Below are 17081 nucleotides of genomic sequence, written 5' to 3'. Positions count from 1 at the left end.
AAGAATTAATATTGTTAAAATGGCCATACTACCCAAAGCAATCAACAGATTTAATGTGATCCTTATCAAATTACCCACGACATTTTTCACAGAACTAGGACAAATAATCCTAAAATTTATATGGAACCATAAAAGATCCAGAATTGCCAAAGCAATCCTGAGGAAAAAGAACAAAGCTGGAGGCATAACCCTCTCAGACTTCAGATAATACTACAAAGCTACAGTAATCAAAACAGTGTGGTAGGGACTTCCCTGGTGGCGCAGTGGTTAAGAATCCGCCTGCCAATGCAGGGAACATGGGTTCAAGCCCTGGTCTGGGAAGATCACATGCCGTGGAGCAACTAAGCCCATGCGCCACAACTACTGAGCCTGTGCTCTAGAGCCCACAAGCCACAACTACTGAAGCCCGTGTGCCTAGAGCCCATGCTCCACAACAAGAGAAACCACAATGAGAAGCCTGTGCACCACAAGGAAAAGCAGCCCTTGCTCACTGCAACTAGAGACAGTCTGCGTGAAGCAACGAAGACACAACACAGCCAAGAATAAAGAAATAAAATTTAGAAAACAAAAAGCAGTGTGGTATTGGCACAAAACCAGACACATGGATCAATGGAATAGAATAGAGAGCCCAGAAATAAACCGACAAACCTACGGTCAATTAATCTTTGACAAAGGAGACAAAAATATACAATGAAGAAAACACAGTCCCTTTAGCAAGTGGTCCTGGGAAAGCTGGACAGCTGCATGTAAATCAATGAAGTTAGAACACACCCTCTCACCATGCACAAAAATAAATTCAAAATGGCTTAAAGACTTAAATATAAGACATGACACCACAGAACTCCTAGAAGAAAACATAGGCAAAACATTCTCTGACATAAATCATACCAATGTTTTCTTAGGTCAATCTCCCAAGGCAACAGAAATAAAAGCAAAATGAAGTAAGTCAGACAGAGAAAGAGAAATATCATATGATATCGCTTACATGTGGAATCTAAAAAACGGGTACAAATGAACTTATTCACAAAACATAAGTAGAGTCACAGATGTAGAAAACAAACTTATGGTTACCAGGGGTAGAGGGAGGAGGGATAAATTGAGAGATTGAGATTGACATATACACGCTACTATATAAAAATAGATAACCAATAAGGACCTACCATATGGCACAGGGAACTCTACTCAATACTCTGTAATGGCCTGTACAGGAAACGAATCTTAAAAAAGAATGGATATATCAATATGTATATGTACAACTGATTCACTTTGCTGTACACCTGATATTAACACAACATTGTAAATCAACTATACTCCAATAAAAATTTTTTTAAAAAGAAATAAAAGCAAAAATAAACAAATGGGACCTAATCAAAGCTATAAGCTTTTGGGATTTCCCTGGTGGTGCAGTGGATACGACTCCACGCTCCCAGTGCAGGGGGCCTGGGTTCAATCCCTGGTCAGTGAACTAGATCCCACACGCATGCCACAACTAAGAGTTCACATGCCTCAACTAAGGAGCCCGTGAGCTGCAACTAAGGAGTCCATCTGTCTCAACTAAGGAGCCCAGGTGCCACAACTAAGGAGCCCTGGAGCCGCAACTAAGGAGGCCACCTGCTGCAACTAAGACCTGGCACAACCAAATAAATAAATATTTTTTTTAAAAAGCCATAAGCTTTTGCACAGCCAAGGAAACCATAAGCAAAACAAAAAGACTACCTGCGAACTGGGAGAAAATATTTGCAAATGATGCAACCGACAAGGGCTTACTTCCCAAAATATACAAACAGCTCATACAACTCATAACAAAAAACAAACAACCCAATCGAAAAATGGGCAGGAGACCTAAATAGATATTTCTCCAAAGAAGACATACAGATGGCCAACAGGTGCATGAAAAGTCGCTCAACATCACTAATTATTAGAGAAATGCAAATTAAAACTACAATGAGGTACCACCTCACAGCAGTCAGAATGGCCATCATCAGATAGTCTACAAATAATAAGTGCTAGAGAAGGTGAGGAGAAAAGGGAACCCTCCTACACTGTTGGTGGCAATGTAAATTGGTGAAGTACCTATGGAAAACAGTGTGGAAGTTCCTTAAGAAACTAAAAATAGAGCTACCATATGATCCAGCAATCCCACTCCTGGGCATATATCCGGAAAAAACTATAACTTGAAAAGATACTTGCACCCCAATCTATTGAATACACAGCAGCACTATTTACAATAACCAAGACACGGAAGCAACCTAAATGTCCATTGACAGATGAATGGATAAAGATGATGTTGTTCATATATACAATGGAATATTACTCAGCCACAAAAAAGAATGAAATAATGCCATTTGCAGCAACATGGACAGAACTAGAGGTTATCATACTAAGTGAAGTAAGTCAAAAAGAGAAAGACAAATACCATATTATATCACTTATATGTGGAATCTAAAATATGACACAAATGAACTTATTTACGAAACAGAAACAGACTCAAAGACATAGAAAACAAACTTACGGTTACCAAAGGGGAAAGGGGGTGGGGGAGGGATAAAGTAGGAGTTTGGGATTAGCAGATAGAAACTACTATATGTAAAATGGATAAATAACAAGGTCCTACCGTATAGCACAGGGAACTATATCCAATATCCTATGATAAAACATAAGAGAGAAACAGACTAGAAAAGTTAAGCACACAATGAGAAAGAAAACCGGAAAAGGCAAAAGAATGAACATTTTAATGAAATTGTTTTATAAGGAATTAAGAAGGGAGTTGACTATTGATGAAAGTTATTTTCACTTTGGCAAAATGAAAATAATTATTAATATGTATACTTTAAAAAATAATGGAAAAGGATATATATATGTATATGTATGTATAACTGAATCACTTTGCTGTATACTAGAAACTAACACATTGTAACATTGTAAATCAACTACACTTCAATTAAAAAAAAAAGATTCAGATTCTTTAATAGTTATAGGATGATTTAGGCCTTCTATTGTTTTGTCGGTTTTGGTCATTTTTGTTTTTCTAGGACTTTGTCCGTTTTACCTAAATTTTCAAATATATTTTCAAACAAAAGTTGTTCAACTGTCCATTGAATCTATCACTAAGTCCTCCCTTCTATCAAACCCTCAGAATCACGCTGTGCGGTCACGCATGTACTCTTTTTAAATTAAAAAAAATTTTTTTTTATTTACTTATTTTGGGCTGCGTTGGGTCTCTGTTGCTGCGCGCAGGCTTTCTATAGTTGCGGTGAGCGGGCTTCTCATCGCGGTGGCTTCTCTTGTTGCGGAGCACGGCTCTAAGCGTGCGGGCTTCAGTAGTTGTGGCTCGTGGCCGCTAGAGCACAGGCTCAGTATTTGTGGCGCACGGGCTTAGCTGCTCCGCGGCATGTGGGATCTTCCCGGACCAGGGCACGAACCTGTGTCCCCTGCGTTGGCAGGTGGATTCTTAACCACTGCGTCACCAGGGAAGTCCCCACCGCGTGTACTCTTGTCCAGGGGTCACAGAGGTAGCGTTTTTGCCTCCACTGCAATAACCTGTGAGTAAACCTGAGCCACACTTTCCTAGACCGCCCCCCCACACCTCCCCACCTCCCCCCACCCCACCCCCTGCCACCAGAGCCGTGAAGGCACTCTGAGCATTAGCAAGTTACAACTACTGCCTGTAACTCACCCAGAAAGTTCAAGGGAAAGCCACATTCCCTCCCAGACTTGGCTCCAGAAGACAGCTCCAGTGTGCCCCTGATGGTAAGAGTTTGGGGTCAACCTAGCCATCTCCCCTCCCACCTTCCAGTAACTGCTTCAGCTTCCTCTGTCCTCACTGACTTCCCCAGCTGAGCAGGGGATATCAGTGACCTCACTCTGGCAACAGTCGTTCATGTCCCACTCCCATCTCTGTGGCTTGTTCATTTCCCCACTGAGGACAAGCAGCATCTAGCAGGTTGGGGTAAAGCGCTGGGACCTGGGGATAAAAGAGGAGCTTACAGGGCAGTGAGGGTTATCTGTTTATCTTACAGTGACCTCATGTGTGCTTATGCTAACGTGAGAAACACACGGGTGTAACCTCAGCAATGGCTTCAGGGAGGTGCCCGTTTGGGATGCACCTTGCCATTCACCTTTCCCAAGTGGAGCCCCCTTCCTTCCTGACACTTTCTGGACCGTCCCCCCCCACCTCCCCACTTCAGAGAAACCATAAAGGGTGGGATTGCTGGGTGATGCTCCCGAACCCTTGCCTCCTGGGGGGTCCCTGGCTTGCAGCCCTCACCCTCCATCTGTCCCCTCAGTTGGGTCCTTCCTGCTACCCCGCAACCCCCTGCCCCAGAAAAGCAGCCATTCCTGAGCTCTGCCTCTCTCCAAGGGTGGCTGCCCTGAGGGCCCTGGCAGCATTGTCCTCCATCTGGCCAACCAGCTGAGGAGAGCAGAGGACACGAGCAGCTGCCGGGAGTCTTGGGGTCAAAGGTCCTACAGACTCGCTCAGGAACTGGCTACTCAGGCAGCACAGGAAACTGATGTTTTGAGGGATGAGTCAGTGCCCGGCTGGGCCCTGAAGGGGTTAAAGGAACATGGTGGAAGATTGCAGAGTGGAGGCACATGGTGCTGCTGGAAAAAAGCTAGCCTTGTGCGTGGATAATCAGAACTGCACATCAGTAAACAATGCCTTTTCCCCTCATTAAGGACAAATCTGTATGTATAATGTGCCTATTTTCTCTTTCATTAACTTATAAATGGCCACTACTTTAAAGCCACTTAACCAGCAGTTTTGACTTGCCCATTAGCCCGGGGATCTGATGTGTCTCGTCTCCTACACAGGCAGAGGCGCCCACTTCAGCACCCAGCTCCCATGGGGGGAGAGGCTGTGGGAGCGCTCCTGTGAGATGCCACAGGCAGAGCTGCAGCAGCTTCCAGAAGGGAGTGGAGAGAGGGTGTGAGGGCAGACCCCAGGCCCAGGCCACCGCCCACCCATCCCCTCCCCCACCACGCCCCTCTGATGACTCACTCTCATTCTCTAAATTGCTTTGTCTGACCTTGAGTAGCTTGAGAACCCTGACTCTTGGGAGCCCCTGAGAATGTGGCCAATCTTCAAGCGTTCCTTAGGACGCCCAGCAACAAGCTGGGACCAGAAATCCCAGTGATGAGATATCAGTTCTGCCCTCATGAAACTCACAGTCCTGTAGAGAGAGCAAGCAGAATGTACATGTTAAGGAAGGGACGCTGTAAGAAAGGTTCACACAAAATGGAAATCTTCAATGAAAGTCAGGAAGGCGCCCCAGATGTATGTCTCCTCCATCAATCTGGAAACTTCCCTGGGAACTGATAACATCTCTCCCTCATCAGGCAAGGAGCTTCAGGGGATACTGACCATGTCCTTCCCATCACACTAGGAGATCCCCTGGAGGCAGAGACGCTCTCTCCCATCAGACAGGAGATTCTACAATTAGGAACTATTGCCTCATTAGATTAAAAACTCCCACAAGTGAGGGATCAGTCCAAGGGTAGGGCGCTGTCTCCCCATCTTTCTCTGGGTAGCCTCCCAGGACCCTGAATAAAGGCAGCCTCTTTACATCACTCCCTCTCTCCTGGGGCCCCAAAGTGTGCCCCAAACCTACGCCAGGACTTGAGAGGGGCAGGGACAATGCCAAAGTGGGAGATGATACAATCTTTGTCCTCAGGAGCATCGACTAGCTTTTCAGTTTTGCGGTGACACTAGTCCACACAAAGCGACAGTGAGACAAGGGAAAGGGGACTGAAGTGACCACTCATGGAGCACCCTCGTGGAGGGGACGGGGGCATGTACGTGACCCGTTCTGTGATCCCACAGAAGAGCTCACAAGCCCAGGACGTGAATACTATTTTCCCCATCCCACAGATGAAGCACTGGAGACCCGGAGAGGGAAAGAGATTCACTCAAGGTCACACGGTCCGTCAGTGGCAGAACTGGGAATCGAACAGTCTCTGGCTCTTTCCACCATAGCCAAGCGTCACTCCATGTGAGTGCAAGAGCCTTATGAGCAGTAGAGGCAAGAGGAGAAGAGGAAGAGCAGTGAGACTGGAGGTACCAGGCCTGGAGACAGGAGCTTCTGCTGGACCTCAACTGCGGGAACAGCTTGGAGAGGCCAAGGGCATTCTGAGAGCCTTTGATGGTGAAGCTGGGTACAGCCCCATCTCTGAAGCCCTGTACCATCCCTGAACAGGGCAAATGGAGGAGCCTCAGTCCTGGTGAGGGACCTTACTCATAAATCCAGTCATTCCTCAAAAATGCCATCTCCTGAGAATATTTTTAGACTGACTTCTGTTGGACGCTGGGTGGTTCTGCTGCTGGGACAGTATCACCGTCGCCATCAGCAGCAGCATGGTTAGTCATTCTAAAGAACTGGAAACAACCCAAATATCCATCCACAACAGAGTGGAAAAATTCACGTGTGGAATGCTTGACAGCAGCTAAAAGGAATGAAGCAGACCCACGTGGGCTTGACATGGCCAGATCTCTAAGACATATATTGTTGAATGAGAAAAAACAACTTTCATGTTGATATATTTAGTGTGATACCACTTATGTAAAAAGAGAAGTCTCAAAACAAGGTGCTTTCAGTGGCTACATATTATACTAAAAGGGTCTGTAAAATACATCAAACTGGTAACAGTGGTTACCCCTGATTAGGGGTGGCTGTAACCAGGATGGGAGGTGATCAAAGGGGACTTTGGTCACCCTATGCAGGGTGACCGCTTGCCCAGGTTTGCCCAGAACGGCCTCTGTTTTCTCTGTTGCTGCTGTAACTAATAACAGCACTGCCTTTCACTCTCAAAAGTGTTCAGACTGGGTGATAAGTTACTTAATTACCATACTTATCTGTAGGGTTTAATTTTTTACAAAAAGAATATATTAAGTGATCACTTGTGTCATTTCTAGCAGTGTATTGAGAGAAGGTAAAGTCTTCCCCTCCTTCTCCAGGGCCCCAGTCCCACTCCTCAGAGGTAACCCACTGTTAACAGTTCTAACATCCTTCTCGAAACTGTAACTCTAGGGACTTCCCTGGTGGCGCAGTGGTTAAGAATCCGCCTGCCAACGCAGGGGACACGGGTTCGATCCCTAGTCCGGGAAGATCCCACATGCCGTGGAGCAACTAAGCCCGTGTGCCACAACTACCGAGCCTGCACTCCAGAGACTGTGAGCTACAACTACTGAAGCAAGCCATCACAATGAGAAGCCCGCACACCGCAATGAAGAGTAGCTCCCACTTGCCACAACTAGAGACAGCCCACGCGCAGCAACAAAGACCCAATGCAGCCAAAAAACAAACAAACAAAAAGAAACGGTAACTCTGTATGTAACCATGTAACCTTAAAACACAGAGAAAAAGACATGGAATAATGCAGCACACCCTGTTTTGAAACTTGCTTTTCTCACTTAATTTTGTCTATATCTGGGTATCAGGAAAGCCTAACATAGATCCTTGGGTCCTATCAACAGAGATTCAGTTTCTGTGGGTTGGCAGTGGGGCCCACAGATGTGTATTTCTGACGAGTTTCTGGGTGATTTTGATGCCAGTGGTCCATGGACTCCATGCTAACCTTTGTCCATAAAACAATCATTCATCCATTTATTTAATAAACAATCATGGACCCTTGCTCTGGGTTTGGCCCTGGCTAAGCCTGGGATTCAGCAGAGAACATAACGCAGTCCCTGCCCTCCAGGGCACAGCCTCAGGTCTACTTCCAGCGGGACCAGTCATCTCTGACAGTGGGTTGAACGGGCTATGAGCATGGGCACTGGGGTCAGACAAGCCTAATCCTGGCACTTCCTCTTTCTGACCATCTGACCTTGGGAAAAGTACTTAGCCACTCTCTGCCTCAGTTACCTGGTTTTTAAGTGGACATCAAAATCCCCACGTCACAACATGGGCACTCAATAAGTTGCAGCTACTCTCATTAATAATTAATTATAAAGAACATATACATAATAATAAAACTCCTATAGCATTCTTGCCAAGAATGTTTAAACTAAATTCAATCATGGGGAAATAATGTGACAATCTGAACTCAGAGATATTCTAGAAAACCTGACTATATGCTCCAAAAATGTGTGTCATGAAAGACAAAAAAAAAAAAAGAGAGAGAGAGAGAGAACCTATTCTAGATTAGAGAAGACGAAAGAGACATACAACTAAATGCAAAGTGTGTTCCAGGCTTTCATATATATATATATATATATATATATATATATATATATATATATATATACACACACACACACACACATATATATATGTATACATAATATCATTGGGATATATATATTATATATATTTATATATGTATCATTGGGATAAGTGGGAGATATGAATATCAACTGTATATTATATAATGATATTGTAGCAATGTTAAATTTCTTTATTGTAATAACTGCAGTATGTAAATGTTCTCCTTCTTAGGATGTGTGCTGAAATATTTAGGGATAAAGTGTCATGATGTCTGCCAATAACTCTCAAATGGTTCAGAAAATTGTGTGTGTAGGGATGGGAGGAGAAAAAAGAGAGACAGAAAGGGAGACAGAAAGAGAGAGAGAATATGTTGCAAAATGTTAACAACTGGTATATCTAGGTGAGTATATGGGTGCTCCTATTCTATTATTTCCATTTACTTTGTAGATTTAAATTTTTCCAAAATAAAAAATTTGGGAAAATGAAATCTAATGGTTTTAGAAAATAATATTCAGGATAGTGGCTGACTGGGGAAGGGGGGAGTGACGGGGAGGGGAGTGTGGCTGGCAGCTTCCTGACTTTGGTGGATGTCCTATATCTTGAACTGAGTGTGTTCATTTTTGGAGGATTCATTGAGCTGAGCACCTATGATTTCTCCTCTTTTTGTGTGTAGGCTACATGCCAAGAAATAATTTTATTTAGAATCATCATCATAATAAAGCATCCTTCCCAGCATCCTATCCTCTGATCTGGTTCTGTAAATGCAAGATGGGTCCAGGCGGGAGGGAAGGCTGGGGCGGGGCCATCCTTCCCTGACAGTGTGTCTCATCCGAGAGGAGGGACAGCAGGGCCTGAGTCTGATGACAGCCTGCCTCTCAGTCTGACCCCATGGGGAGGAGGCCGGCTGCTTTCGGAGGTGCCCCAGTCTGCGCCTCTGAGCCGTGCCCACTCCTGCTGCCAGCCCCTGCAGCGGGAGGTTGGCCTTGACTCCACACTTCTCAGGCCCCAGCGTTCTCCTCTCTTGTCAGCCTCGTGGGCCCAGATGGATGTGGGCTCAATGAAGCATCTCATCTTGTGTGAGAAGGAAGTCCAGGGGTCACATTTTCCTCTCCTTGCATTGTTCCCCCATGTGCTGATCTCATCTGCTTCACTAGCTGGAGACAGAAATGTAGTCATGTCTCTGTGTTTTACAGATTAATCGCTGGAGTCCTCATCAGCCTAAACTAACAGGAACAGTAACAATGGCTAACACTTACACAGTGCTTACTACATGCCAGATCCTGCTCTGAGTACTTTATGTATATAACTCATTTAATCTTACAACAGCTCTCTGAGGCAGGGTTGTTTTAAATCCATTTTACAGATGGGGAAATTGTGGCATAGAGAAGTAATTTGCCCAAGCAGGACTGACTGCATAATTGGCAGGGCCAAGTGAAAAATGAAAATAGAGGAGTGGAAGGGGGTCCTTCTTCAAAAATAACTTATTATGAAAAAAGAATGAAATAATGCCATTTGCAGCAACATGGATGGGCCTAGAGATTGTCACACTAAGTGAAGTATGCCAGACAAAGACAAATATATGATATCGCTTATACATGAAATCTAAAAAAACAATGATACATATGGACTTAGTTACAAAACAGAAATAGACCCACAGATGTAGAAAACAAACTTATGGTTACAAAAAGGGAGGGGGGAGAGATAAATTAGGAGTCTGGGATTAACATATACACACTACTATATATAAAATAGATAACCAACGTGGACCTACTGTCAAGCACAGGGAACTCTACTCAGTATTTTGTAATAACCTATAAGGGAAAAGAATCTGAAAAAGAATAGATAGATATGCATGTATAACTGAATCACTGTGCCATACACCTGAAACTAACACAACATTGTATTATAAATCAACTATACCTCAGTTAAAAAAATAAAATAAAATATGGCTGACAGATTTTTTAAAATTATTAAGACTTTCAAGACAGCAAGCATTAAGCCCAGCATGGTGCCTGTTTAATTAAGGCAGGCTCCGGTGAGGCTGTACAGGTCTGCAGCCCATGAGGTCAGGCCAGGGAAGTAGCAGAGCAGAAACTGGAACCCGAGCAGTCTGACGCCAGAGTCCATCCTCCTATCCACGGTGCGGTACAACCCTCTACCCTCAGGATCTTCCTCCGCTCACCTTCCCCAAGGTGCCCAAGAACTGGAACCACGACTCAGTGCATCGGGATCTGTCCTGGCTCTAAAAGCCAGGTGGAGACAGAATTGAACAGTCTAATCAGCCCGCTGCCACAAGGGGTCGCTGTTGAAAACTGGTCCTGCGCAGTTTGCTGCCTCCACGTCCAGAGCTCAGTGCTGCCCTTGCTGAGCCAACCCTGGAGGTGCGCAGCAGCGCCCCACACTTGGGCTCCAGGCTTCAACTCTTTTATTTCACACACTTACGTGCAGCCACTACTCCCACAGCACAACCTCTACCAGAGTGCTTGGAGGTCTCTGCCACGCCAGCTGCCGGCTGGGCACCAGCCTCACTAACAAGTATCTAGGCCTGATATTAGCTTGGTTCACCTATTCAGCGTCCCTGTTTCCTGATGATGAGGTTCCCCTGTGGCATTTCTTCTACCCTTTCTTGCCAAAGGGTCTCAGAGAGGCCCAACTCAGTATATCAGAAAGGCTCTAGTAGTCTTAAACCCCAAAAGGGAAGGGGGTCAGTCAGGGTCTTGACCTCAGTCCTCCCATATGCAAATATCCTGCCTCTATGATCAGCCCTGCAAAACCTTCTCAGAATCACATAATTCTTTTTTGCACCCTTTTCCCAGAGCAATGTATTTGCCTACTTAACATAAGCACTGCATAACTAAGAGAAGAGGGATTATTCTTTTGCCAGAAAATCTAGTTTTGCCTTCCTAGGCACACCATTACACAGGATTTAACATGTCTGGCACATCAATGTCACACCCAGATACTTTCTTAATAACATAAGTGTCTAAAAAGGGTTGACGAATGAGACTTTAGAAGATGAAGGATCGGAGGAGGGAGCAGAGCTGGTGGCATGTGGGTATTATAACCTCACTGGCTGATGAGGCCAGCAATGTCTGGATTACTCTGGTACCGTGGGCATCTGTGCAGTCAAGCTGGCACCATCTAGAGTTCCCCTCTGTATCAGTTAGAAGCGTATTCAGTTGCAGCTAACAGAATACCAACCAACAGTGGACTAAACAAATGGAGATTTATTATTTTCACCTGACAGAAATCTGGAGGCAGGCAAGTTGGTTTGTCAGCTCATGGCCGGTGTCATTACAATTCTCTTGGTCTTTCCCTCATAGAAGCTGATGGCTGCTGCAGCTCCAGCCTTCAAGTCTGCATTCAAGGCAAAAAGAAGAAAGGGCAAGAAGGGCCAGCACCAGCAGCATCCAACGCCCTTTATCAAGAAAGGAAAAGCCTTCCTAAGAGCCCCCAGCAGGTTTCAGCTTATGCCCCATTGGTCTAAACTGTGTCCCATGCCTTTCCTGGCTGCAAGTGAGTTTGGGAAAGTGAGCCTTTACGTTGCAGCAAAGAGGATGATGCCACACCCTTCCCCCTACAGGCACCCTAGGTGGCACAGGACCCCAGGGCCCCTTCCCAACAACCTCAGATTCTTTCCAGAGGAGCTCCTGCATCCTGTGGCCCTCATAATGCCCCAGGCAAGAAGGGCCCACCCAATGAGCCGGGATTCCCCTGAGCAGGAGGCCGGCTGACTTCAGCCTTTTCCTTGGTGATTCATGGTGCTCTGCCAGCTGGGGGAGGCGACTAATTAGCTGTAGCCTGATTAAGAACAAGGCAGGCAAAGCCCCAGACGTGATAAATATGAACTTTCCATCTTCCCCCTCCCGGCCGCTGCTGCCACCCACCACCAACAGCAGAAGGCAGGCCCGCGGCACCCCTCACAGTGCACCTGGCTGGGAGGCCAGCAGACGTCGTCCAGGCCACCACTCACACTGCCCGGCGCCAACCAGGGCATCATGGCAGGGACAAGCACAATGGGTTTTCCTTCAGGGCTTCTCCTCTCCTCCAGTCTCTCCCAACCTTCTTGCTCTCGACCAGGTATGGTACCAGGCCCGGATTTCTAAACCAACCTCTGCCCTAAAGAATCTACAGCTGAGGGCTGTAGAAATGCAGAAAGGGGTGAGTTCCGTATGACCTGGAGTTGCTGGCCAGGGCTCCATGGCGGTGCTTTGGGTGGCTTTTCTGAGTAGAGCGGTGGTCCTGGAGAAAGGGGAGGACTCATGCACAGGAGTGGAGGCAAAATGAGCAGAATATGCTCCTGGGGCAGTGAGGAGTCTGGAGACAGGCCTGGAGAGGGGCAAAGCCAGGGGCAGGATGGAGAGGACGAAGAGGAAGCAAGAGTTTAGATCTGAAGCCCAGCTGCTTCCAGCCTCAGCTCCTCCACAATAGGTGGCCTTCACATGCGTGAGACCCCATGGGGGGTTCAGGGGGATCTCCGCCCCCAGCTCCAGCTGTGACACCTGGCCTGTATCTCTCACTCCAGAAAGCACCTGTCAGGTGCAGGCAACCTTCATGCCACCAGGGCCTGGCCAAGCCACAGTGGAAAAGCTCTCTAACACATGAATCTTATACCAGATAAGGCTGTGATAAGGACAAAGGATACATTTCACCAACAGATAACAAGAGAGATTTCAGTGAATGTGATTTCTCAAGTCGCCTCTGTTTTTCCATGAGGAGACCCCCTCAGGACGTGGCCAAGGTAAATGCCTATCTTAGGAGGCTGGGATGCACCCCACCCCCAGTCCACTCTGCCTGGCCCACTCTTACCCATCCCTTGGGTCTCAGCTCATGTCATTTCTTCGAGGGAGCTTCCCTGACCCCTCCTAGGTCACATTCTATGTATTTCCCTTCATCAATTGTAATACAGCTTATATTAATGCATTTAGGTGACTGTCTTTATTACTATAGATTCAATCAGCAAATATTAATTGAGCCACAAACTGTGCTAAGTTCTGGGGATACCATGAGACACAGACCCACCCGCATGGAGCTTACAGCCTAGGCATAAGTCCCAGCTTGTACCTAAGTGGGGATCCACCCTAACTGCAGAAGTAAGACCCCCCCAGTCCCAGTAAAACAATGGGACAACTCATGCCCATTCAACTCATGGCCTCAGGCCACCCCCAGAAGGACCTTCCTGTGTGGTTGCTCAGGTTGTCCATGACACAAGGGGACTGTAGTGGATGCTGCCCATATTTCTCCTTCAGAGCCAAAGCACTCGTTCCTCTAGCTGCTGGGAGTGTTGCCTGTTAATGGCTGGTAACCAAGTCCCCCTCCAGGACCTGTCCTCAGCCAAAGAGAGGCACATCAGTCCCAGAGTGATGTCTGCTCGTTTGAAATAACAAAGGCCTGCCCCCTTCCTTGCCTCAATCCAGGAGCTTCCCGTGCGGTTGTGGTCCAACTTTTCCCTCTACCCCATCCTACTTCCCTCACTCCCTCACTCAGGGGCTATTCCTGAGAACACTCCTCAGTAAGACGCCTGCACGCAAATCTCGAGTCTCAGAGTCTGTTCTCTGGGGAACCTGAGAAAGAAACACGTTGGGGCAAAAATCCACCCTCACATGTGCCTACATCTGTCCGGAGGGAAGGACTCCTTTTTTCTCATCGGTACGAAGATGCCCTTTTATGACTTAGCAGCAACCTGGCCCAGCCTGAGAGCTGAACAAGGAGCGCAACCCAGTGCTGGAAGGTCTTGGCACAGACATGAGGAGGGAATCGGGCCTTGCAGCCAAGTGATTTAGGAGACGCCAGAGGAGAGTATATCTGTGGTAAGAAGCCCACCAGCTCCTGGAGGCTGATTCCAGCTGATTAAGAGGCACCCAGGGCTAGTATTTCTGCAAGACAGCTGGGAAATAAGCTGAGGGAAACTGTTAATCCGGGATTTCCAACAATGTGGAAGGTGGCAGCCCAGCCCCAAACATCCTAACTCAGGCCCAGTGTGTGGGAACTCGCCCAGGTGGGTGCAGGAGGAAGGCGGGAGAAGCAGGAAGGAATTAGACTTTGCACAAACTTTGTAATTGAAATCATTAATAGCAGTGAAACAAGTTGTCCATCCTACATGTAATTTGTAGTAATGTTTGGTTACTGAGATTAATTTCTAGTAATGAAATACTAATTAAACCATTTATTGAGCAATGTATTTGCTTGGTGGTGTTTTATGGGTGTTCGCTTATAAATATTTTAATTACTTTTGCTAAGTAATTAGCATTTACTAAATAATTTCCAAACTATTTATTAATTTCCAGCAATTCTCAGCCAACCAACAAGTTATTGTTTTACTTTATATCAGTAATTAAAGCCTGGGTTTTTTTTTTTTTTTTTTTAGACTTTGAGTGAAGAGAAAGAGTAATAAAGACAGTCTATTCTATCACAGGAGGTTGGGTGTATTAAAGCAAAAAAAAGGGACATAAAAACGACTCATAACCCAACATTACTCAAACACTGTTAATAAGATAAAGATATCTTTACAGACTTTCCTTATGGGCACATGTACTGTGTTTTTCAAAATTGAGATCATACCAAGTACATGATTTCTGGCCAGCAAACTTTGCCAATTTTTGTATCATACTTTCTATTCTATTAAAATGCTAAACCACTCTAGAGAGGTAAAGTCTCTTTAACAGTTAAAGAGACTTTCTGAAAGTAATATTTACTTTTTCTACCTCTATGCACCTACGATATGTCAGACACTATGCAAAGTAATTCACACATTATTGGTAGTAATAAACTACTCTGGCAGTAGTCTGTGTAAAACAGGGCTACCCACATGATACAGGCTTAGCATGAAGTCATTCATCTTCAATAAAATGGTCTGGGAGGAAAAAAAAATTACCAAAATAAATGAAATAGGGTCACAGTGAATGTAGTTCTGGGACCTGCTTTTCTTGCTTAAAATATAATAAACATCTTTCCATTTCAATAACTATGGAGGAGTAGCAGTGTCCTTTTTACTAGCTGCATAGCATTCTATATTCCCAGTCATTATTTACTGCCTAATTGCTGGATATTTTGGTTGTTTTTAGTGAACAAGCTTATAATGAATGTCAGTATACATAGATCATTGTGCACTTGTCACCTACTTCCTTAGAATATATTCCTAGAAGTGGAATTGCTGGGTCAAAGCGCAGGAACATTTTTAAGACTTTGGATTCATGCTGCTCACATGCTTTAAGAAAAATTGAACGAATTTATTCTCCCATCACTAGAGGTGAGAGACCTGTTTCCCTGCACTATATACAATTATTATTATTTTAAATCTCATGTCATTTGCTCTTGCTCCCTGTCTAAAGCAGGGGCAGCCCAGGAAAGCATCCTGAATCACAGAACTTCACAACCCACCACCCCATTGGCTCAGGAGAAACACGGTTGGCTCATGAAGACCTACATGCTATGTCTTCACAGCTTACGTAGCACCAAAATGTTTAAAATTATTCCCTACCGCACCATTCCCCTCTCCCCCAGCCTCTTCCTTTCCAGCCAGGACACCGCTTCTCTGAAGGCATCAGTAAAGGTGGCACAAAGGGCTTGGCTCCCTGCTGGCAGATGCCTGCCCCATGTGGCGTCAGAACAGGCACCTGTCTAGGCCTTCTCCCTTTATCTCTTGACAAAATATCGCCCCACCAGCATGTCACAGTGCCTAAAAATTCTACCGTCAGTGGCGCACACTAAGGAGTTTTGTAAACATTCAGAGGTTAGCCTAGGTGACATTTTATGATCTGATAAGTTTTCCAGAGGCTCTCCCATCTCCTTTCCAATGCTCCTTTCTCACCTGCTGTGAAGTCACCTGGTGCCTCTGGCCGTCCCAAGTGCCCATCCTTAGCCCCCATACCCCTCCTTGGACAGGACCACCTTGAATAATGTTTTAGTACCTGTGAGAAGGTACCTTCTCCAAACAAACCAAAAAACCTTCTTAGAGGGAGGAGATATTTCAACAACTCTTTAAATAAAGAGAGGGAGGTAAATTCGGGACGGAAAGGTGAGAGTGAATTGAGAGATGGCTTGATGTGGAGATAGAAGGGGGGGTCATTGACGTTGCCCCGTCCCAAAAGAAAACCACAAAACAGAGCACACAGCTGGAGTTTGCTGTTTCTCCAAAGAATGAGAATTCCCACAAGTACGTTCCTATGGTACCACCGTGAGTTATTTTCCTCTTTTCTTTGCATCCATTTCCTCTCTCTCCCTAGAGCATGTAGTGTCTCAGGCACTTCTCCAGGCCCTCAAAAGTGGCTCAGAAGAGTGGAGGAGGAGGTGTGAGAGCCCCCAGCATTGGCTGAACATTGGAATCACCTGAGGCTCTTTAAAAAATACTGATTAATATCTGTACCCCACCTTAAAAGTTCTGATGGGGCTTCCCTGGTGGCACAGTGGTTGAGAGTCTGCCTGCCGATGCAGGGGACATGGGTTCGTGCCCCGGTCTGGGAGGATCCCACATGCCGTGGAGTGGCTGGGCCCGTGAGCCATGGCCACTGAGCCTGCGCATCCGGAGCCTGTGCTCCGCAACGGGAGAGGCCGCAACAGGGAGAGGCCCGCATACCGCAAAAAAAAAAAAAAAAAAAAGTTCTGATGTAATTGGCCTGGTTTGACTTGGGCCTCAGAATTTTAAAAATATCACAGGTTATTCCAATATGCCACCAAGGCTGAGAACTACAGGTGTAGAGTCTGGACTTCATCTACTAGCCAGCAGAGCCTATTGAGGATTTGTAAATGACAAAACACAGTGGAAAACAACACTAACTGGAAAGATGACCACATCAAGTAAAAATAATAAGAGCAAATAACAATACAGCATATTTTGGATTCCAGGCACTTTTCTTAGATATATATTATATTATATACTTT

General features: G+C 45.7%; 1 long non-coding RNA gene across 3 annotated transcripts in view; it reads right to left on the bottom strand.

The window, feature by feature from the left end:
• Positions 1 to 3368: 3368 nt before the first annotated feature.
• Positions 3369 to 17081, bottom strand: part of LOC114908658 — an 82728-nt gene continuing 69015 nt past the window's right edge. For 2 of the 3 annotated variants that reach the window (XR_003796989.1, XR_003796991.1), the window contains exons 8-11: positions 11442 to 12530; positions 5028 to 5171; positions 3677 to 3744; positions 3369 to 3431 (exon numbers count right to left, since the gene is read on the bottom strand). This is a non-coding gene — a long non-coding RNA (uncharacterized LOC114908658). Of the gene's footprint in view, positions 3432 to 3455; positions 3553 to 3676; positions 3745 to 5027; positions 5172 to 11441; positions 12531 to 17081 lie in introns of those variants that run through there. The other variant, XR_003796990.1, reaches the window with a different exon arrangement.

Source organism: Monodon monoceros, unplaced genomic scaffold, assembly GCF_005190385.1.
Source record: "Monodon monoceros isolate NGI ecotype Baffin Bay Population unplaced genomic scaffold, NGI_Narwhal_1 Super_Scaffold_4, whole genome shotgun sequence".
Lineage (NCBI taxonomy): Eukaryota > Metazoa > Chordata > Mammalia > Artiodactyla > Monodontidae > Monodon > Monodon monoceros.
Note: the sequence above shows the minus strand (reverse complement) of the source record. Positions and strands in the feature narration are given on the sequence as shown.